This window comes from Podarcis cretensis (genome assembly GCF_951804945.1).
Source record: "Podarcis cretensis genome assembly, chromosome: 4".
In the NCBI taxonomy this organism is placed as follows: domain Eukaryota; kingdom Metazoa; phylum Chordata; class Lepidosauria; order Squamata; family Lacertidae; genus Podarcis; species Podarcis cretensis.
Genome location: NC_137173.1, coordinates 37,761,319 through 37,786,018, shown reverse-complemented (window position 1 = coordinate 37,786,018; position 24,700 = coordinate 37,761,319). Strand labels below are relative to the sequence as shown.

The following is a 24,700-nucleotide window of genomic DNA, read 5'->3' as shown; positions in this document are numbered from 1 at the left end:
ATCTGGATTTTTTGCCTAGAGCTAACCAAAAAAAACCCCTTAAAAATACTTAAAGCTAAAGTTAGAACTATAACTTTAGGTCATCATTGTGTTCCTCAAAAACTGGATAACTTTTCAGTGGAAGTTCAATGCACCTGCTGTTCATATGCAATCAGAAGTATTTTAATTTGGGCATCCCCAACATATTTACACGAGTTCCCCAATACACAGGTGACTTTAAACAGTTTGGTAGCAGCTCATTACTTTCTTCACTAAGTTATAATTTATTCCTCTGGAGCAAGGTATCTCATTTCCCTACTGAACTTCATGGCACTGGAAAAATATTACCCACAGTGTTTCAAGGTTAAAAATCTTTTGTGCTAAATATAAACATATTAACACTGAAGAAATGGCCCAGGAAATAAACAGTCCTAAAAACATTGCAAAAATGGCACTTCATAACTCTTTATCTTGCATACATGCAACTTTCTCTTAAACCATTTGTTCACAAGGATGTGAAATGAAGGAAACATGGCAGCATAAATGGTGGTATTGCGTTAAGGTGTAAGGTTTTTGAAAGGGTTTTCATAGATACCTTTACCTAATACCACTGGTCAACAAGTCATTCAGTCCACTGGGTTAACTTTACTGAATATATTTCAGGGCCAGAATGCTGATCTCTCATTTAAATCTCTTACTGGATATCTGTCATTAGCAGTTAGACTTGTTATAGCCTGGTTTTGGAAAGTCTTGGACAAATTGGCTTAACTGGGTTTGGTGACCAACCCAGCTGACCAACAAAATATGACTAGCTAGAGACAGAAAGACTCGTTTCAGATGACTGGTACTGTTGTATTGATTGCATAAATAAGAAAAACAATCTTTAACCTTTGCAGTCAACTTTTTTGGTTGCTCTAGGTTAAATCATATTCTATGCTTTAGCCTACTGACTGTGTATTTTTATGCTCTATACTTCCAAGTTTTTTGTTAAGGGAGATGTTATTTTAAAAAAACCCCAAACCAATAAATTTATTTTTAAAAAATAGTCAGCTCGCAAATGTGTATAAAAAGGCCCAGATTAGAGAAAGCAGGCTGCAAAAATGTGAATATGGAAAGCTGTTTTCATACATGAGTATGAGAATGTTCATTTTCACTCCCAGATTAAAAAAAAACATGAAAAAGACTCTTATATTTCTGTTGCTAAGGAGCTGCCTTTACCTTATTCTACCATTTTAGAATAATATATTTAATTGCCGATGTAATTTTAATTAAAACCTTTTGACATGTTAACATGATATTACCACATAAATGCTAATTATATATAACTCATACACTTTTCTTTTTAAACTGTGTGCTTAAACTATAGACCTCATTTTTATTTTGCATTTTTCAAAAGTAAGAAAGTGCACGTTAATATTAAAAGGATGAGAAATTTAGCAGTAATGTACGGTAAATCGCGAAAAGTTAGGCAACATAGTACTTTTCACCCAAACATGAAAACTCATTTTATCATAGTAGAGGCACATTGTTATAGCTCCTTTAATAGGCACACAAAATGTTGAGCCATCATCTGGAGGGGAGGGTCTGTAATTTTTGTTCTCAAGAAGGCCACTGGGAGAGTTTGCTGAAGCTTCAGCACAAGGTTTGGCACAACAATGTTACACCTCAGCAATCCTTACTGAAGTTCCTTGTAGGACACTGGTGGACTCAGATTACATTACAATACCTGGTTGCTTGGAAGCCTACATATTGAAAGCTCTAAGTGAGCATAGATCTCTTTGTAAGACATCCAGGTTCAATGCACAGATGCTGGGGAGCAGGGCCGAGCTGTGTGTGTCCCTCTTCCCCTCCTACTAATGAAGCGCTCTTTACATGTCCAACGTGTGTGGGCTGGTATGTATGTCCCAGTCATACTTCATAGGTTGAAAACAGCATCTTGAATTGGGACAAGAAGCACACTAAAGTGGTACCTTGGTTCTCAAACAGAATCCGTTCCTGAAGTCCATTCGACTTCTGAAACTGTTCGAAAACCAAGACTTGGCTTCCAATTGGCTGCAGGAGCTTCCTGCAGCCAATCGGAAGCCAAGAAAACCGCATTGGATGTTCAGCTTCCAAAAAAGTTCGCAAACCGCAACACTCACTTCCAGGTTTGCAGCATTCGGGAGCCAAAACGTTTGAGTTGCAAGACGTTCGGGAAACAAGGTATTAGCCAGTTGAACTGGTGCAACAATGCAAAAAGGAACTGATTTGGGGGCTCCGGGTGGAATTTCAATATTCTGGAGTAAATTAATTTAAGGGGGATTTATCTTCAGGGTTTGATGTTTGGGTTTTAGACCTTACCTCTCAGTTTGTGGGCAAGTCACTTGTTAGCGTTGTGTCTTTTGTAATCTGGATGATATGTTGCAGCAACACTTGTGGGGTTGTTTTTGAGCTCATCATTCACCACTGACTTGTGCTCAGACTGAGGTCTTGGACAAGTCTTGCCCCTCTCTTTCTAGCACTGGGCAGTTACATGCTCCCCAAGAAGCTGACAAACAGAGCACAAGAACAGCAGCATGCCATGCCGTGTTTATTTCTGGCATCCGATAATTATACCGAAGGAATGGGGAAGCAATGTGCCCCCGCCAAAGCTGCTGGACTCCCAACTCCCATCAATGCCAATCAACATGGCCAGTGCAGCCCAACTACATCTGGAGGGCCATCCCTGATAAAACTCAATCTGTACATTTAGGTTCCATTTAAATTTTCATGGCTGATAACTACCTACAGCAGGTATGTTGAGTTTCATGGGGATGAAGCTGAGGAAATGTGTGGTAGAAAAGAGGGGAACTTGCCATGCCCCTACTTTTTTGAAGCCCTGGTCCCCTATGTAAGCAGACTTAACACCAGTGTTTGTTCAGTTCATGGCACAGTAAAAAAAAAAAAAGAGGGGGGTGCTGAAAATGATGGGCAACTTGTGACCTTCCCTATGTTGCTGGACTACAAATCCCATCAGCTTTGATCATTGGCCATGCTGCCTTGACAGATGGGAGTCCAACATCATTAAGTGTCAAAGGTTGTCTGACCTTGTATAGGAACTGTCTATTTTTAAGCTACAGCTGCCATGTGAAAACTGGTGGCATCTGTGACACCTGAGAGCTATCCATTATGCAAATCACCCTAATTGTGTGGAAAGTTTCCATGTTCCCTACAGAGCAGACTGTCACGTTACCACCATTAGAAACTGTGACTTATGAATGTATCCTTACTTCCAAGAAACGGTGTTTGGATTGGGCTGTGTGCCTGCTTTTCTTGAAAGTATGCTTCATACAGCACATTATGCATGGAACACTAGTAAAAAAAACACTTGAATGGCACAAGTTGACAACCAGATTCCTGGATTCTCTTTCAGCATATACCGTTGACTCAGGACAAAGATGTGGATGAACCATGTTTGTTGAATCAACAATCAGGTGCTGTGAAATTTTCTTAGCACATGTCTAGACCATAGTTTAGCATGAAACTGAAAAAAAAAGCTTCTGGAAGAGAGCTTCAGATCTGAGTGCAACGTGAAGCAATCCAATGATTAATGAACTATGAACTCAATATTCATTGTCACTGGACCTTGTATGCACATGTGATGGTTTTGTAAAACTGTTCACTCATTTTGGCTTTTGCTAAATAAAGAATTGGGTGTATTATACCAAACAGACCTACAACCATCTCCTCAACTTGCTTGACTCAGAATACTCAGGACATGCCTATTCCACCAGTTGCTCATAAAGAACATTTAATGTGGCACTGCCTCCTCTTCACGATGGTGTGTATGGAAATAGCTATGTGGTGGTGTACTGTCTTGGGACTGAACATTGAAGCATGGCACGCCAGAGCATGGATAATAGCCCTGGCTGAAAAGCTGATGTGCCAAGTTTGTGCAACCAAAAGGAATTCTAATCCCCATCTTTTTTATAATGTGTGGCAACCGTTTTTTGATTATATGCATCAAGATGAATGCGTTTATAACTTCCCAATATCTCATAGTAATATGTGGAAAGATTTTTTGGAGAGACCTGTAAGAATTTTATTTGATACTTTAAAGCAACGTGGTTGGCTTGGGAGGGGTTATTGGTTTGTTTTTATTATGTATTTTGTGTTCTCATTTTGTATTTTGATGTTGTGAACCACCCTGTGATCTTTGGATGAAGGGTGTCATACAAATGTAATAAATAATAGTAAAATAATAGTAACTGATGCGTTGAATTATATTGTTTTATGTGTGATGTTAAAAAATGAAAATTAATATACCTTTTTTTAAAAAAAAAAAAATTCTATGCCATAGACTTGTCATTGTGCTTCTCTTCACTTAATTCAGCAGTTGTTATAAGTATCCAATCATTCTGAAATAATACTAAAAACCTTCAAGGGAAAAAAATATTGCAAAGTAGCATACAAAACAATGTCACACGAAAAGGCAGTGTTGAATTGTTACTATTTTGCAACCAACCAAAACTGGCACTATTCTGTTCCCTATATTTAATAGGATTAAGAAAATCTTCACAGAATATAAGTAATCCCACAGTATGATTCTAAGCACTCTATTATTGTACTTGTGAATTTTCCAAAATGACGTACTGCTTAAAACCAATCGGCAACAAAAAGTTAATAGGGTTTTCTAAACCCAGACGGGAGATATTTACAGTGGCATGCAGCTAGATCCGGACTTAAGTTTTACTTACAGCAGAACCATTGAAATCAATGATACTTAAAATCAGTAATTAAAAAATGAGTAACTAATTATGTTCCATAAAGTCCCTTTTGCTTTCAAGCCATGGTTGCTGTGAGTCTTTATGTCAGGGGAAACTGCTGCCCCCCAAATTGTTGGCCTTTAGCTTCCATCAGCCCCAGTCAGCATAACCAATAGCGGGAGATAATGGAAGTTGTACTGTGCATTGCAAATGACTGTTCCTGCTTTTTGCCTACAACTCAATGGTCACAGCCTTCCCAACGCTGCTCTATGTGTTGCAAATGACTTGCTCGGAATCTAATTACCTAATTTCCCAATTAACAGAATCTAATATTTTACTGTGCTTTACTGAAAGGGTGAAATATGCAGATTGCATTTCCTGGAGTTTATTTTGTTTATTAGTTAAAGCTGTGATTTGTGTTGCCCTTGTAGTTCAACGACCCAGTGTGTTTTAATAAGGCAGCTCAAATGAAAGTAAAATGCCTGCAGTACTAACATTACTAGGCCCAGCTAGCATTTGGGAACGTCCCTGCTGCAAATAATTGCCCCACCTGTGCGTGTTTGTGAAACTCCCCAGGATATTTCAGGAGCAAAATGTGCAGATGCTAAACCCACCTCAACCACTTCTTTCCCAGCAGACTTCATTCACCCCCTTCCAAGACCTCAAGATTCTGGTTGGATTCTGGTTTCAATCAATTATACAGGTGCTCTGGAGGGAGGATATCAGGTCCCCCCCAATGCTCCTGTCAAAAGAAATACTGTCTATAGGAATCCAGTGTAATTTAGACCAGCATAAAGGTAAAGGTAAAGGTACCCCTGCCCGTACGGGCCAGTCTTGACAGACTCTGGGGTTGTGCGCCCATCTCACTTAAGAGGCCAGGGGCCAGCGCTGTCCGGAGACACTTCCGGGTCACGTGGCCAGCGTGACATCGCTGCTCTGGCCAGAGCCAGAGCCAGAGCCAGAGCTGCACACGGAAACGCCGTTTACCTTCCCACTGGTAAGCGGTCCCTATTTATCTACTTGCACCCGGAGGTGCTTTCGAACTGCTAGGTTGGCAGGCGCTGGGACCGAGCAGCGGGAGCGCACCCCGCCGCAGGGATTCGAACCGCCAACCTTTCGATCGGCAAGCCCTAGGCGCTGAGGCTTTAACCCACAGCGCCACCTGCATAATTTACCCCTATTCCAAACTCTGCTTCTGGGAGGGGAGTATGGACCCAATGTCACATGACTGAGCTGAACAGAGTCTGGAATAAGTATAGATCTCTCCTTGTGTCTCCTGCCCTGGCCACTCTCCCAGAATACTCTTTTCGGGGGACCTACACTGCTATAAGTTCCTGCTGTCTGATCGCCAGCTGAGTCAGGGTGAGGGACTTAAACTAGTGTTATCTGCAGTTCAGCAGTAGGGAGGGACTTACACTGGGATTGCCCCAACTCACCCAGGAAAGCCCAAGATCCACCGAAACCCAAACACTCATCCAGGCAGATCTTGGGTTTGGATTGTGCTGTTAGGCATCATGTAACATTGCTCCAAACATTGCTCATTGCCCCAAATCCTGTCCCTGTCCCTCTGGAAAATGCACCAAAATGGAATTAATATTAGCAGTGGCAGAGGCAACAACAACAACAACATCTGGCATGGTTTCCCCAGCTACTCTGGGCGGGTCCCAACAGAATATTAAAAACACAATAAAACGTCAAACGTTAAAAACTTCCCTAAACAAGGCTGCCTTCAGATGTCTTCTAAATCCTGAATCCTATGTAGCAGCACTACTATGCTGTTCTGTATAGAGAACTGGTCTGCGAGCACACATGCTAGTCAGAGGCATTTTGCTAAGAATGTGTGATGGCGTCAGGCCCATGTAATCTGTCAATTTATGATTAAAAATATTAAAGTCATGCATATGGGAAAGAAAGTATAAATTACTCTAATAAACTCAAATGAAGATAAAACATCCACAGCTTTAGCCATGGCAGAATTTCTGCACTTAGTCCAAAATATGCAGCCTGAAATAGACCTGATCAGATATATAAACCATTTTGATATGTTCACTAAGAGGAAATTAGAAGCAACACATTCTCCAAGAATCTTATTAAAGATCAAGAAACTGTCAAGGGCATACACAATAAGTAATATATACAAGGTGGAAAGAAATCTGTTCCAGCAAACAAAAGTATGGATAGCATTCTTCAAAATAAACTGCACACTGTTTATTAAATTTTCAAGACTATTGCATTACTTATTTCAGAAGTGTGCAATTAAAATTCTGTCAAATTAGTTTTCGTTTTTTGTTGTTTCATCCTCCTGTTACATTTTCTGATATCAATAAAAAGGGGGAGATATTATATGCAGTAAACACTGTGTATCGCCACCAGAGGATTTGTGTCAGGGCCAATTTTCCAGATTCATTGAAAGAGATACTTCCAGGGTGATATTTCACATATTATGTTAAAATATACAGATCATACATAGCACAATAACTGTACGAAAAAGCATCAAGTGTGGGTTTCATCATTCTCTATTTTCACAGGTGCAAAAGAATTCCATTAAAAAAAGTTTAGTATTACCATTAACAGCAAGAGGTAGAGCCCATACCCTCCAACATTTACCAATGAAAATAGGGATGTCCCATTCCATAATGATAATTTTACTATTTATACCTGACACATCTTACTGGGTTTCTCCAGCCACTCTGGGCAGCTTCCAAGGTACAGGGTATAAAACATAATAAAACTTTCAACATTGAAAAACTTTCCTATACAGGGCTCCCTTCAGATGGTTCAGGTGTGGGATAACTCCCTATCTTACAACATTTCTCCAATGAAAATAGGGACATCCTAAGGAAAACCAGGACATTCCAAGATCAAATTAGAAATCGGGATGGCTTCTCTAAATCAGGGACATCCCTGGAAAATAGACTTGGAGAGTCTGGGAGCCCTAACAATATGAACCACACACTTACCCTGTTTAGAGAGTTGCACCACCAAATTACAAATGGCAGCTCTCATCGCAAAGGAGATTGGTCGTTAGTCACATTTTTAGACGAACATTCCCATGCTTCCCTAGAATATTGTAGTCCAAGTGACTTGCTTTCTACATCTTTAGGGCAGCTGCCAAGGATCTGACTCTCCGGATTGGTCCTGCCTTCCCTGAATCTCCCATTTTCATTTTTTGGCCCAGCAGCCATTTTAAAATTTCCTGCAATGCTATTCCAGAGCAATGGTCTGGCAGAGCATTGAAAGGTATTTAAAATGGAAGGACGCTTGCTGAAGCATGTTGCAGGTTGCAGTGCTTTTGCTACCAATACCCACTACTGCTGTAAGAGCCATGCGTTTTCCTGAGGAGCACTGGTAGCTCTGTTTAAAGTGCCACCACAGAGAGGAATATGACAAGCGGACTAACAAGGGACAAATGTGAACAAATGTAGTTACATATACCAAACTTTTTTCTGACTAGGAGATAAGGACTATGGGGGAAATGTGACAAAGCTGAAATGCAAAGCCCCAAGACGTGTACCTCTTTTTGCATTACTGAGCCAATGCAGAGCTTTCTCTACGGTTTGGCTTAGCGAAAAGAAACATATTTAAACTTCAGAAGACAGTTACAGAATGTAATTGGGTTCTTAACTCCTGGAAAACTCGTTTACAAAATTTCAGCCTATGAAATGCAGAGAGAGAAAAGCTCATTTACTTGGTACTAATTACTGGCCAGACAGTGAATCAATTCTGTACCATTTCACAGCAGAGAGCTAGTAATGAGCATTTCTAACTTTCATAGAATTAGTGGTCTAATGGGGAACATGCTGTGAGCAAATGGAATACAGTTTGCTAGCTGAGATTTATGATAAATTGTGCTGTCAGAAGTAACTAACCGCTGAGTAAAAGTCTCCCTTGATTTTTTTTCCTGAGTCTTGTTTCTCATTTCAATGTATAGTGTTGTTGCTCTCATGGCTGTTAACAGCGGAAAGTCAAGGAGGGTGATTTGTTCATTAGGTACTGCAGCAGATCTTTCCTAAAGGACCCAGCGTTTCAAGGAGCATCCAGTCAAGTCAACTTGCTTCTTGAAGTGCTGCTTCTGACCAAGTAGTGGGGAAATAGTTAATTAACAACTTGGAAATGTGCACTTAATTTTCATCTCACCAAATAACTTTGGAACAGAATAATGGGGCTTCCACATCAATTCCATTCCATTATTGATGCAGCAACCATCAATAATATTATATTCAAAAACCTAATCACATCTTAAAGTTCAAGAGAACTCTTGGCTACATTAGGTTGGCCATGAAATGTTTATGGCAGGTATTCCTTCCTAGATCTATGATGTACACACTTCTGTTGTCAAGCTGTTTGTTTCTTTGGAAAGCCGGCTGATGGAGACAAGGAAAAACTGCCAGACCTGATCAAAGGCAGAAAGGAATTAAATCCACAAGAAACTCTGTAATATCTTCCCCTTTTCTGCCTAAGCAGAATCTAATGATTACTAAACTTAAGAATACTAGGTTTGTTTAGAATCAATTTGTTATGTGCTTTTACTTGTAACACATTTTATCTTGTTTAAGAGAAAGAAATTGCTTCATTGTTTGGTGGCATTTTCAAATAGAGGCAGTGCCTATCCAGTACATTAGCAGGTTATTACAGTGGTGCCTCGCAAGACGAAATTAATCCATTCCGTGAGGCTCTTCGTATAGCGGTTTTTTCGTCTTGCGAAGCAAGCCCATTGACAGCTTAGCGGATTAGCGCTATTAGCGGTTTAGCGGCTTTTAGCGATCAGCTGTTAAGCGGCTTATCAGCGGATCAGCTGATAAGCGGCTTAGCGGCTTAGGAAAAGGGGGGGGAAGGGGGAAAAACCCGCAGGAACTCGCGAGACATTTTCGTCTTGCAAAGCAAGCCCATAGGGAAATTCGTTTTGCGAAGCGCCTCCAAAACGGAAAACCCTTTCGTCTAGCGGGTTTTCCATCTTGTGAGGCGTTCGTCTTGCGGGGCACCACTGTACGTGAATACTGTAAAGATGGAAAAGGTAATAGAACGCAGAAAGCATGCCTTAGGCTACAATCTTCCCAGGGATTAAATCCCAGAGTAGACCTATTGAAATTAGCGGATGTAAATTAGTCATGTTTATTAATTTCCATGGATCCACTCTAAATTGGACTAACTAAATCCTTACAATGCAATCTTAGCTATGCCTACTCAGAAGTAAGCCCCAATGATTTCAAAAGGCCTTGCCGTCATGTAAGTGGGATTAGAATTATAACCTTATTTCTGAATAGATATGTATAGGGTTGCATTGTTAGGCCTGTTAAGAAATTAGATGGCATGTGTTGTGAAGATTTGCGACTCCTGACCAATCGTGGGACAACACATTTGAAAATTTAGCCATCAAGAAAAGACAACGGAAGACAATGAAAGACAACAAGAGTTTGAACAGCTAAGGAGTCATTTGGTACAATCCTGTCATCATAAGGCAGCTCCATCTGCCCACCACCACACAGATCGGTCTGCTAAAGCAACAGCCAGCACCAGATGTTCTTGGATTGTAATTTATTGCCCATGGCTGTTCACAATGGTGGCTGGGACAGTTGGGAGTCTCATAAGTGCACGAAGCACATCAGATATGTGTTGCATATACCACCTCAGCCATTGTGATAGCAAACTTGAAAATAGGGTATTATCATAATCAAGATATGTACACAGAATGGATGTTGGCAGACTAACTCTGCGTTACACAGATGTCTGCAAACGTGGCACGAAGGCTGACAACATTAACCCCGCCATGTGGGAATCCCGTACGGATGATGGCAGTGCCTGGAGACAGGCGGTCAGGTTGTGTATCCACAGCAGTGATCAGAGGACAAATAACCGCTGGGAGGAGAACAGAGGGAGAAGAAACGCCATGGTGCACCTGTAGCAGCAAAACCAGACACCTTTATCTGCCCCACCTGCACTAAAACAGGTCTGTCCTGTGTCAGTCTCTACAGCCACAGCAGGCGCTGTAACTCTCCAATGACTTGACTTTATCCCCAAAGACACACTCTTCCATTGTCTCTTGAGACAGACAGATGCCAACAAATATTTTATGTGGAGAGGTAAAAGAAATGGCTGAAGCAGATGCTAACTCCGGGGACTTCCGGGTTAGCGCGATTGGCTAATGGCGGATTCCCTCCGAGCTCCGGAGGGAATCGGCTCCGCTTTGGACGGGTCCTACCGCGACGGCGACGCGGGGACCCTCAGAAACCGCAGGCGCGGAAGCCTGCGGACTTGGTGACTCGGTGGGCACTTTAAGCGCCCCCCGACCCACGAAGAGCCTTTTTAAAGGCTACGGAGAGGGTACGGAGAGTGGCGTGGTGCTGTGAGTAGACCGCTACTCCAGTGGAGTGAAGCCGCGAGCCATGGCCGGAGAGCGCTGACTTTTTTCCCTGAAATTCGGACTTGAATTAACCCGTGAGTAGAATGGAATTTGGACTTTAAAATTTTTACCTTTGAATTCGGTACGACCGGGGGATGTGCTAAAGGGAAGTCCGCACCCCCCTTATCTACAGAAGATTTAAAGCAAGGACTGGAGAGCTAAGGTGGAGAGATTTTTTCTTTTTGGTGTGATTTAAAAGATAATATTTCCATGAATTTGACAGAAGAAGATTTGTGCTGGAGAGTAAGAGTGGACTTTTAGAAGTTTTTGTCTAAACCCCCCCCCCCCCCCGGACCCGGGAGCGTCCTGTGTGTGAGCTGGAGGAAAAGGAACAAGGAGTTTGACAGCTGTCAAAAGAGCTGTCAAACGGGCAGTTAAAGTTAAAAATTCTATTATTTAACACCTCTCTGGACTAAATTCGTTACATTTGAATCAAAGTGGTTGGGAACAAAGTAGTTATAAATAACAAAGTAACAGACTGTTGGGAAAGGAATATTAAGTAACCAGAATCCCCCTAGGGGGAACTCTGAAACATTACAATGGCTGCAGATGGAAAATTACAGGCAGAGATAGAAAGAATGTTTTTTTCTCGTGGGAATACTGCAAGAGCAGAGCATGGCTATTAACAAACAACTTATAACCTTGAACTCTAAAACAAGCAACTCTGCTGAATGCACAAAGGTTCTGACTGGGGAAAAATCTGCAGCCGAATCAGAAGAGATATTTTTGGAATTGGAGGAGAGGGAAGAAGGAGCGGAGAAAGTACAGGTGGAGAGTACCAACCAGAAGCTTACATTGCCAGAACATAAAGAAGAAAATCCCCTTCATGGATCACTGCCTTGCCGTGGCGAAGGGGCTTGAAGAACTCAGAGAAGCTATGAACTATGCCGAGCAGGGCACCCAAGATGAACAGGTCATAGTGGAGAGTTTTGACCAAACGTGATCCACCTGGAGCAGGAACCGGCAAGCCACTCCAGTATCCCTGCCAAGAAAACTCCATGGACAAAGACAACAGGCATATAAAAGTTATGACGCTGGAAGATGAGCCCCTCAGGTCGGAAGGCGTCCAACATGCTACTGGGGAAGAGCGGAGGGCAAGTACAAGTAGATCCAGAGCTGATGAAGCGGCTGGGCCAAAGCCGAAAGGACGCTCAGTTGCGGATATGCCTGGAAGCGAAAGGAAAGTCCAATGCTGTAAAGAAAAATATTGCATAGGAACCTGGAATGTAAGAACCATGAACATGGGTAAGTTGGAGGTGGTCAAAAATGAGATGGCAAGAATAAATATTGACATCCTGGGCATCAGTGAACTAAAATGGACGGGAATGGGTGAATTCAGTTCGGATGACCATCACATCTACTACTGTGGGCAAGAAACCCGTAAAAGAAATGGAGTGGCCTTCATAGTCAACAAAAGAGTGGCAAAAGCTGTACTGGGATGCAATCTCAAAAATGATAGAATGATCTTGATACGAATCCAAGGCAGACCTTTTAACATCACAGTAATCCAAGTTTATGCACCAACTACTGGTGCTGAAGAAACTGAAATTGACCAATTCTATGAAGACTTACAACACCTTATAGAAGTGACACCAAAGAAGGATGTTCTTCTCATTATAGGGGATTGGAATGCTAAAGTAGGGAGTCAAGAGATAAAAGGAACAACTGGCAAGTTTGGCCTTGGAGATCAAAACGAAGCAGGGCAAAGGCTAATAGAGTTCTGTCAAGAGAACAAGCTGGTCATCACAAACACGCTTTTCCAACAACACAAGAGACGACTCTACACATGGACATCACCAGATGGGCAGCATCGAAATCAGATTGATTATATTCTCTGCAGCCAAAGATGGAGAAGCTCTATACAGTCAGCAAAAACAAGACCTGGAGCTGACTGTGGCTCAGATCATCAGCTTCTTATAGCAAAATTCAAGCTTAAACTGAAGAAAGTAGGAAAAACCACTGGGCCGGTAAGATACAATCTAAGTCAAATCCCTTATGAATACACAGTGGAAGTGAGGAACAGGTTTAAGGATTTAGATTTGGTGGACAGAGTGCCTGAAGAACTATGGATGGAGGCTCGTAACATTATACAGGAGGCAGCAACGAAAACCATCCCAATGAAAAGGAAATGCAAGAAAGCAAAGTGGCTGTCCAATGAGGCCTTACAAATAGCGGGGGAGAGAAGGCAAGCAAAATGCAAGGGAGATCGTGAAACATACAGGAAATTGAATGCAGATTTCCAAAGAATAGCAAGGAGAGACAAGAAGACCTTCTTAAACAAGCAATGCAAAGAAATAGAGGAAAGCAATAGAATGGGAAGAACCAGAGATCTGTTCAAGAAAATTGGAGATATGAAAGGAACATTTTGTACAAAGATTTCCATAATAAAGGACAAAAGTGGAAAGGACCTAACAGAAGCAGAAGACATCAAGAAGAGGTGGCAAGAATACACAGAGGAATTATACCAGAAAGAAACGGATGTCTCATATACCCCAGGTAGTGTGGTTGCTGACCTTGAGCCAGACATCCTGGAGAGTGAAGTCAAATGGGCCTTAGAAAGCACTGCAAATAACAAGGCCAGTGGAAGTGATGGTATTCCAGCTGAACTATTTAAAATTTTAAAAGATGATGCTGTTAAGGTGCTACACTCAATATGCCAGCAAGTTTGGAAAACTCAGCAGTGGCCAGAAGATTGGAGAAGATCAGTCTACATCCCAATCCCAAAGAAGGGCAGTGCCAAAGAATGCTCCAACTACCGCACAATTGCACTCATTTCACACGCTAGCAAGGTTATGCTTAAAATTCTACAAGGAAGGCTCAAGCAGTATGTGGACCGAGAACTCCCAGAAGTGCAAGCTGGATTTAGAAGAGGCAGAGGAACCAGAGACCAAATTGCAAACATGCGCTGGATTATGGAGAAAGCTAGAGAGTTCCAGAAAGACATTTACTTCTGCTTCATTGACTATGCAAAAGCCTTTGACTGTGTCGACCACAGCAAACTATGGCAAGTTCTTAAAGAAATGGGAGTGCCTGATCACCTCATCTGTCTCCTGAGAAATCTCTATGTGGGACAAGAAGCTACAGTTAGAACTGGATATGGAACAACTGACTGGTTCAAAATTGGGAAAGGAGTACGACAAGGCTGCATTTTGTCTCCCTGCTTATTTAACTTATATGCAGAATTCATCATGCGAAAGGCTGGGATGGATGAATCCCTAGCCGGAATTAAGAATGCTGGAAGAAATATCAACAACCTCAGATATGCAGATGACACAACCTTGATGGCAGAAAGTGAGGAGGAATTAAAGAACCTTTTATTGAGGGTGAAAGAGGAGAGTGCAAAATATGGTCTGAAGCTCAACATCAAAAAAACGAAGATCATGGCTACTGGTCCCATCACCTCCTGGCAAATAGAAGGGGAAGAAATGGAGGCAGTGAGAGATTTTACTTTCTTGGGCTCCATGATCACTGCAGATGGTGACAGCAGCCACGAAATTAAAAGACGCCTGCTTCTTGGGAGAAGGGCAATGACAGGCCTAGACAGCATCTTGAGAAGTAGAGACATCACCTTGCCAACAAAGGTCCGTATAGTTAAAGCTATGGTTTTCCCAGTAGTGATGTATGGAAGTGAGAGCTGGACCATAAAGAAGGCTGATCGCCGAAGAATTGATGCTTTTGAATTATGGTGCTGGAGGAGACTCTTGAGAGTCCCATGGACTGCAAGAAGATCAAACCTCTCCATTCTGAAGGAAATCAGCCCTGAGTGCTCACTGGAAGGACAGATTGTGAAGCTGAGGCTCCAGTACTTTGGCCACCTCATGAGAAGAGAAGACTCCCTGGAGAAGACCCTGATGTTGGGAAAGATGGGGGGCACAAGGAGAAGGGGGCGACAGAGGACGAGATGGTTGGATAGTGTTTTCGAGGTTACCAGCATGAGTCTGACCAAGCTGCGGGGGGCAGTGGAGGACAGGAGTGCCTGGCGTTCTCTGGTCCATGGGGTCACGAAGAGTCGGACACGACTAAACGACTAAACAACAACAAAGAAGAAAATCTTTGGATTACAAATCTGCGAAAGATGCGAAAGAGGAAGGAGGAAGCCCCTGGAACACTTGGAACACTGGAATTTAAAAGAAATAAGAAATATGATTGGGGCTTCCTCTTTGAATATGGGAGATCAGTTGATCTTTTGCAGCAGCTGTTATTAAGTATTTTGGATGGAAGAGAATTTGATGAGACTGTGCCAGAGCTCCTTCGAGACCTGATGACCAACAAAGAGGATTACCAACAAAATCGGCAGAGAGAGTCTGACAGAGACTTGAAGGCCTCAGATGTGAGGAATCCAGGCTAAAAACTGTTTTTGTGGACACTTATTCGGGAAGGGACAGAAACCGGGGCAGGGAGGGAGGGAGGAACAGAATTTCAAAATTTTTATGACCTTTGTGTTTGGCTATTATGATTTATGACCTATATTTAATATAAAAAGGGGGAAATTCGTGGAAGGGAATTTGGGTCGACCTTAGAAAAGGATTTAATATGTATAAGAAAATTGGATAAGTAAAATTTGGCCAAGTATTAAGAACTAATTTTTTTTTTTTAAAAAAAAACCAATAATAATATGTTAAGGATGAGAGATAAGAACTTGCTGAGTTAATTATTTGAACTAGGATGTATGAAGGGGGGGTGGGGGGAAGTCAGGAAGTGGGGTTAAGAAAGTAAGGATATGAAATTATACATGTTTTATTTTTGTTTTTTTCCTTTATGTGTGTTTGTGTTTATAAAATGTGAAAATCCAATAAAAATTTTATATATATATAAAAAGAAGCAGATGCTAACTCCGGTTCACCCAGTGTGTTCGTAATTTTGTTGATACTTGTACAAGGTGATGCATGTGCAGAAAACCTGAACATGACATATTAACACTCATTATTTATTTGACCGTACAAATGATTGCAAAAAAACCCTACGTGAAACTTCTTTTCTTTTTGTAGCCATTTTAGAAAGCTGTAAATTGGCTGCAGAAATAAAAAAAAGCATTGGAAAGCATGTGATGCTGAATTTTAAAAATAGTGTCCTGTCACACAAAACTCCTTTGTTAACACACTAGTAAGAAGAATGGGGGGGGGGGGGGAGACGACCCACCCATCTCATTGCATGACTATTAGGTGCCACCTAGTGGCCATTATTGTCATACTCTAGCTCTCAAAGTATGCCAGGATTAAAATGCCATACAATCCCAATCTTTAGTTAACATTGGATCAGAAGCATCCAATGAGGCTGGTTTAAATGTAAGAGAACAAGTGGCATCTGCAACAAAGTGTTGCACTGTCGAGTGCTCCTGTTTGGTTAGCCCTTTTTTAGTATACTCCATTCCATTTCCCAACTTACCCAGTTTCCATTTCTAACCCCCTTCCCCTAAAACAGTCTGTCTGCATTCTGTACTGGGTTTGTGAGTCCTTATCAGCTTGTGTCCTCATGTGGAATTCACCCAAATCTTGGAATTCCCCCAAGTCTGCTGATACTTCTTATCTGAACATTGGAAATGTAAGGTGTTATTTGAGAAGGAACCTTCCTTTCTTTAACATGAAGAACTGGGATTTATTTATTAAAAAAAAACTGGTGAAAAAGGTTCTGTGTTGTCAGTCTTCAGGACTGTGGTTTGGCAAAGAAGATCAGATTGCCACTGCTATTACAGTTCTCACTGTATGATTTTTATAGTGCTGCTTTGGTTTTAATTAACCTTTGAGATTTTCTGGGTGGTTGAATTGGCTGGGTAGAAATGTGCAAAATAAAAATCGATTTACCTTTACAGAATGTAAACCAAACGAAGGGAACTAAAACAAGATCACTCTTTTGAAGACTTTCGCCAGGCAGAAAATTAATATCCAGCAGACACTTCCACAAAAACAGCAGACTCTTAATATTAATAAACAACTTAGAATAATATGCTATTAAATTCTCAGAGTGAATTTCTCCGTTAACCACAAATGACAACATAATAACAAGTGATGAAAATAAAGGCCTAGCACAAAATCTCTGAAAACAAGTAGCATTTGATATCCACCCACATGACCGCCCAAAAGCACCCCCCCCCCCCTTTGAATGAGGTTTTATGCTATTATGTGGGAGAAGAAGCTTTTGCTAGTGTGGAGCAGAGGAGCTGGGTAGAGCAGGGAGGGCCCCAATTGCAATAGTTCAGGGTAGGGGGAAGTACGGTGTGGGAAGTGGGGCAGGCCAGGTATGGGGCACACAGCACAGGCACTTAGTGACTGTGCCATATGCCAGCCCCCTCATCCCACCTGGGGAATTGTGCTGGTCCTATCAACCAGCCCTTGGGTCTGTGGCTGCTGTTGCTGAATGCCAGGTTGGCTCTGAAAAAGACCTCCCTCATCCATGATCTGATTGTGGATGAGGAGGCTGGTCTGGTCTGTGTCACTGAGACCTGGGTGGGTGAGCAGAGTAGGGTTGATCTCACCCAGTTCTGTCCACCTGGGTACTTGGTGCAGCATCAGGGTCAGTGTTAGAAACTGAGATATGAAAGCTAGGAGCTAAATGACACCTTAAACCTAGGTTAAGGGCGCAACGACGGAATGTCTAGGCACACTTTTTTATAACAAGAATACAACACTGAAAATGAATGAACTGCAGCTAAAATATTATGTTCATTTTTCATATGGTCTAGTCCTTCCCCTGCCCACCCCCCCCCACACACACACAGAAGGGGAGAGAAAGAGAAACTTAGGATCTAAGATATTATGCTAAAAATGTAATACATGAAGTGATTCTGACAGACTGTTTAGAATCTGACTACTTTTAAAGTGGCATAAGTAGGCATTTTAAGTAGGCATTTACCTTGTAACTTATGATAAGAATCACCTGCATGCTACCAGTGAAGGAAACATTTGTAGACTCTGAGATTTTTTGTGGGCTAATAAAATCTCCTAATAAACATTATTGTAAGCTAGTAACTTCGGTAGATTTATTTGCAAGGTTGGCGTATGCAATTAGGAAATTTACAACCCAGTCCTCAATTTATAGCTCTGTTGGAATTGCATGAGTATCCAGCCATCCTTCTCTACTGCGGTGGAACTGCTGGGAGATAGATGATTATCATGGTGGTTGCACAAGGCTCTATGCACTTGTAAACTGTCAAGAAACAATGAACAAAAATGGCTAGAGTGTCTTTTTCATTAGTGATGCTGATGAAATTTGAGTAAATGGGTCTTGAAACACAGACTCTCCCTACTCATAAAAGCATACTCAATTCAAGTTGACTCTAGGACCCTTCAAGACTAATGCTGACTTGAAATGGAGTTTATCCACCATCCCTGCCACTTGTTCTCCCCTTACCACTGAAAACCAGATCCAGAGCAGGCAGCTGCCTGATTCCAAGTTGAAAAAGACGCTCTTAGGCATGTCCATGAGTCATTTACTGCAAAAATGGTGAAATTTCTTTCCTTTTATTTATTTATTTTTTTGCAATATAGAAACCTACAAACTCCACAATGCCAGCAAGAAATGGTCATATTCATCTAAGCCAGACAGATATCCTCTCTGGTCATTTGGTTCGCCTTTCCTAGTAAGGGGACAACTAGAAATACAGAAGGGGCATCTCGCAGTGGGTAAGATTCACAGACATAAGCCTATCTTTTTGCAACCCTGTGCCACCACTGGTACCTCCTTCCTCTTTTCAAGGGTTTGACAGGGTTGTTTCTGCTGAAGGCTGGGCAATGGCAGAGGAGGAAGCTGCTGAATAAATATACAACTTAGTTTCTCAAGTCTCCTTCAAATGGTCAAAATCCCCTTCAAGGTTTTTTGAGCAATCTAAGGGAACACATGAAGAGCCCAAATTATTTTCATGGTCTCTTATAGCCCAATGCTACTTACTCTAACTGGCATGGCTTTTCCAGTGTTCAACCAGATGTCCCTCACCAATATTAACTGGAGATGGCAAAAACATAGGACCTTCTGTATGCTAAGCATGTGGCCTACCAATCAGCTATGGACCTTGCAAAAGCCATTCATGATTCAGTAGACAACAAATCAGTACTACAGTGGAACCTCGTTTTTCGAGCATCTTGGAAGCCAAACGATTTGGAACCCGAACACCAAAAACTTGGAAGTGAATGCTTCCGTTTTCGAACACATCTCGGAAGTCCAATGGCTTCCAAGGCACGTTTCTTCATTGAAATTGCTGACCACCCATTGCACATTGACTGTCAAACGGTCTTCCGGGATAGATTACGTTCAAATACAGTGATGTTATAACAGCAGATGCTAACAAAGTTGATGCAACTATCTACAATTGGCAATATTATTCTTAATCTTCCTGAATAATAATAAAAACAAAAAAAATTCCTTCCAGTAGCACCTTAAAGACCAACTAAGTTAGTTCTTGGTATGAGCTTTCGTGTGCATGCACACTTCTTCAGACGAAAGCTCATACCAAGAACTAACTTAGTTGGTCTTTAAGGTGCTACTGGAAGGAATTTTTTTTGTTTTGACTATGGCAGACCAACACGGCTACCTATCTGTAACTGAATAATAATGTTATTACCAATTGTGAATAGCTGCATCAAATGTACTAATCTGCCATAGGTTTTGAAGCAGATATCCTCAGCTCAGCTTAACAACTGAACAGTGGCTGTTACCAAAAGAAAGCGCTCATTTAGAAACTGACCCTGTTCACATATTCATGTTTTTCTCTTGAGGAATGCAATGACTGCAAACGATGGAGTTGATTACGGAGGCAATAACAGCAATCTTTCCAAACAGAAGAATATAAAGCAATGTATGACATTAAGTTTTTGAGGCTTGTAACATCCTGAAAAAGTTAAGTGTTTAACTTCTTTTACAAGGAAGTCCTGGATTAACAATAAAGGTTTACATATGGCTCACCATGCCTTTCCAAGACATTTAACTGATCATTAAAAATAGGTGTATACAGGGTTAAACATGATCCTATTCTGAGAACCCTACAGGAAAAAGTAACTGGTCTTCAACAACAAAGAAACAATGCTAATTCATCACATACCATTTCAGTACAACAGCAGGGCCAGCCCAAAAATATTCTACCTTCAATAGTAGTGTGCAGTCTAAAAGTTGAGGCATCCATTTTTCAGCATTGCAAGGAATAATGGGGAGCAGCATCTAGGTGGCTTCCTATAAATATTCCTGAGGGATAGCTGGGATAGCTTTAGTATAAAGCATAAAACTGCATACTTGTAGAAATCAGAGACGGGGAAACTATGGTTCTCCAGATTTGTTGGACTCCAAATCCAACCAACTCCAGCCAGACAGGAATTACGGGAGATGTAGTGCAGCAATATCTGAAGGGCCACAGGTTCCCCATCCCTACTGTAAATTTAATGCTAGCGACTGACACCGAGTTACATTTTCTATTTCAATTATTCCAGCGGAGAAACAGTGAGCTATAGCAGTTATGATTCCCCATTCCCTGCCCTGTTCATAAAACAGCACATAGCTAGTCACAACCCACAGGAAATAAGCAATTACTTCTAGAAATGTTAATGAAATGAAGTGTAAAGAAGTACTATATTCCAATTGGTTTAGTAACTTACATTTATCTGCTCTGAGTAGAGTAGTAATGAAGGCAGGACTAGAAGGCCTTGATCTGTTGCTGTCTGGAGGAATCTAGTCAGGTAAACATACAGGAACCCTCACTAACCTGCACATTGTGATCTAGAATATTGCAGATTCAATGTTCTAGAACGCTTTCCAACTTTTACAGAAAAAAAAAAGGAGTGCAGCTCTTTTTAAAAACCACACATGAATGTTTCAGGGACCGTATCTACAAGCAACAAAGAGAGCACATTTAAACCAATTTACAATACGTGTACCAACTGCATTTCATAGAATCACCAAATTGTAGAGTTAGAAGGGATCGCAAGGGTCATCAAGCCCAACACCCTGCAATGTAGGAAGCTCAACACCTGATCCCCCATCCAATATGAAACCATACCAGACCCTGCTTAGCTTTGCAAATGTGCTGTTTAGGAGAGCTTTTAATGTTTAATAGACTATTGCATTTTAATATTTTGTTGGAAGCCGCCCAGAGTGGCTGGGGAAACTCAGCCAGATGGGTGGGAAATAAATAAACAAACAAACAAACAAACAAATAAATAAATAAATACTAGCAGTTTTACTGCTGCACCATTTAATAATCTTATTTTGTGCATTATTTGCTTTGAGTGCATTATTCAATAGTTTTGAAGTATTTATAAAAGCATAGTTTCGGTGTAAGATTTTATTTGTACTGTACTTACAAGATGAAATAAAGGCACAATTTTATAGGAAAGAACCGTAACAATTAAACTACTAGTATCACTTTCAAAGCCTTATTCTGGAGTTTTTGATAATATAACTTAATGCATCACAACAACTTAATAATAATTCAAGTTGCAAAGTGCTATGTCAAAAACCAAGACCACAAAGCATTGTTTCCAATCAGAAGTTTCCTTCCATAAGCCTAATTTTGCTAAAGAAGCTGGTTTCACACATTAAGAACCAGCTGTTCTGCTTCTTTTCATATTCTGAAGTAACATACAATAAACCAGTCTCATTTTTATGGTCCAGGGACACAGCTGGAAAGATCAATTGCTATTATCATATTTTATTAATAAGTCTGTTCTTAGGGTAATGGGAGGGGGAAGAGAAGCAAAGCTTTAAAACGAATAGCCTTGGAAATGTTAAGAACCATTTTGAGTTACTATTAATCTACAAATTGGTGGTCTTCAAAGAAAGTAAACATTTTATTTTAGTTAGAATATTGCCACTTATGCTTTTCAAAGTAATGGTAGTGAGCTTTATTTTAAAACTGTCAAAAGCTTTATATTCATGTTCTGCATAACTTAATTTTGGATTTCAGAATCTCATTTATTGATGTCAAAGGAAGTCCTTTAACTAGTTTCAGAGGGTAAATTAAGCCCCTAATACCATCCTCAGTGACCTGCATAGGTATCACTCTCTACCTCCTGCTAGGTTCTTTCTAATTAAGAAGAGTGACACCTGACATTAGAACAGCATCATTCCCCACTACAGCTGACAGGCTAGTTCCGGAAACTCTGATTCTCTCAACTAGTGAAAGCATTTTCAGCTCTTTGACCTTCAATTTCTTTTAGATCTGGGAAAACAACCACCGCTCCCCAGTGAAACTGAACAATTTTAATTTAAGCTGATTTATTTCTCCCCATCTAAGAATCAAGTGGGCCTAATGAGATGACGCATAAGGACAGAAGTGTCACTCTATGCCCATGTGAGGCTGAAACAAGCCAAGAAGCAGCCTTTTCCAGGACTCCCAATTTAATTTTCTTCCTCCAAGGGTTCAAACCTTCAGTGGATACCCAACTGTAAATGTTTTTTGGTTTTTTTGTTATGTTGGAAAGTAATCTTTCAGAAATAATTTTATAAAATCTTATTTTATGTAAAAGGGGGGGGGGGAGATATAGTGCTTCCCTCCCAGTTCATAAACACACAAACCAGTATTGTACCTATTTCTAGTCATGCATCAATCCACTTTACATTTTATAGTAATTCAACAGTGTTCCAACTTAGAAAACCTAAATTATTAACTTAAGTTGCAGCCTGCCATCTAGTGTTCCGATTTTCACAAACTTTTTCTATAATGATGGACAGCAAATCCTGCCTACATCAAAAACACATTCAGTTCAACTGAATTTCAGTGGAGCTTATTTCCAAATAAACGTGTGCAAGTCAGCAACAGTGAGGGATAAACTCAGTATACCTCACTGAGCTCCACAGACCTTACATTTGAACAAACATGTCTAGGATTTCACCATCAATTGGGCTCAAGGTTTTTTTAAAAAACGTTTTGAGACCTGATACACTGCGAGGAATTTTTTTAAAAGTCAGAACAATACTGCATCTTTATATACTCGGTGCAGCATTCGAAATTCACCAGATGCCAGGCATGTTTTGCTACTGATACAGGTCCAAATGCGTGGAGATTTCTGGGTGCTAGGATGGCAACCATAGTTTAAAAACCTCTGCCATAGATAATGGTTGATACCATTTCCATTTCCCCTGTGTGCACTTCTCCTTCTTGCATACTGGGACAAGTGAATTGTTGTTGTAAGCTACAGTCAAGCACCATAGTTAAGAACATAGAATTGTATAAGTGTAGCATTGGAAGGGACCCCAAGGGTTATCTAGTCCAAACCCCTCTTGCGATTAGACATTTTGTTGCAGTGACCATAACCTAGATTTTAAGGCGCCATTTGGCGTCTAGCTCATATATCCAACACTGACTGGATGCAATATATTTAGGCATTTCACTAAATTATGAATAATAATATTCCTGCAATTAGTGGTAAATAAATAATTTACAGTGCAGTCTTATCCATGTCTACACAGAAGCAATTCCTATTGAGTTCAACAGGACTTACTCAAAGTACGTTTATGTAGGATTTCAGACAAAATACACTATTCGGATCCTAGATCCTTTAAAAAGTTTCGTATGAAATGACCATTGTAGGAAACTATAGTTTAAGGGCTACCAGCAAATCAGAATATCAAACCAAACTAAGCTAGGGGAGTGGGGGGGGGAGAGAGAAAGAGAAAGAGAGAGAGAGAGAGAGAGAGAGAGAGAGAGAGAGAGAGAGAAAGAAAGAAAGATGGAGGTGGAAGGAGAGTGTGAAGACCCAGCTCATTCCCAGACTCAGATTGTTTTGTCTGAACTGCACAGATCTCAAGTTTACAGATCTCAGATATCACAAGGCAAGTTCCAAAAGAACTGTTATCATCAAAGTATTCCGGCAACTTCAAGGACAGCAATTAAGTACAACAATTCTTTATTCACTATTAGCAAATTTGCTATCCAACTCCTTAAATAAACTCATTTCAAGAAAATAATTGTGGTTTTAACTAATCATTAAGAAATGGAAAAAAAAAACTTTCTAGTATTTAACTGCCATTTGACTATTAACACCTTTTTAAAATGGATGTTAAAATTCTCCAGAGTTGTATAATCCCTTCCCTTTTAGTCTTTATTTTATTAAATGTATTTTTATCCTACTCTTCAGAAGGACAACGGTCCAAGATAAGCTCACAACAATCAGTTGTGAAATAGTTCCCATGCCTAAATCTAAACTTTTATCTTGTGACTAAGGTCACTTTTTCTACATTCATTTTATCATCCTTCCTGCTTCAGGCTTTGGTGAGAAAGGTCAGTGAGGGCCAATTTCACACACATTTGTACCTCTCTACAACAGCTTGTTTATCTCAGGGTTGCTGTATAACGTTTTGTCTACATAGAGGTCATCCTTACTTAAATACATTTTTCTATGTGCAAAATAATCTGTGTCTCCCTAACCGAGCCTTGTAAAGAAGCCCACAGGACTTACTTGTGGTTCCCTAAATCAGATGGGTGAGAGATCGCCTGCTTTTGATGGGGTTACATTCCTCTGAAGAAGCAGAGTCGTAGCTTGGGGGTACTCCTGGATCCTTTGCTGTTGCTCGAGGCTCAGGTGGCCTCAGTGGCTCAAACTGCATTCCATCAGCTTCAGCTGGTGGCCCAGCTACGTCCCTATCTGGACAGGGATGGCCTAACTACTGTTGTCTA

At 40.9% G+C, this 24,700-nt stretch overlaps 1 protein-coding gene across 9 annotated transcripts in view; it reads right to left on the bottom strand.

Annotated features, from left to right (window-relative positions):
* The window catches only part of BBX (BBX high mobility group box domain containing), a 124,800-nt gene that overhangs the window by 47,713 nt on the left and 52,387 nt on the right, over positions 1–24,700 (bottom strand). Inside the window, exon 1 of one of the 9 annotated variants that reach the window (XM_079974370.1) lies at positions 20,682–20,804. The exons of 7 other annotated variants lie outside the window; for them this stretch is intronic. The gene's annotated coding sequence lies outside the window, so the exon portion shown is untranslated. Of the gene's footprint in view, positions 1–2,319; positions 2,342–20,681; positions 20,805–24,700 lie in introns of those variants that run through there. One more of the 9 variants, XM_079974372.1, reaches the window with a different exon arrangement.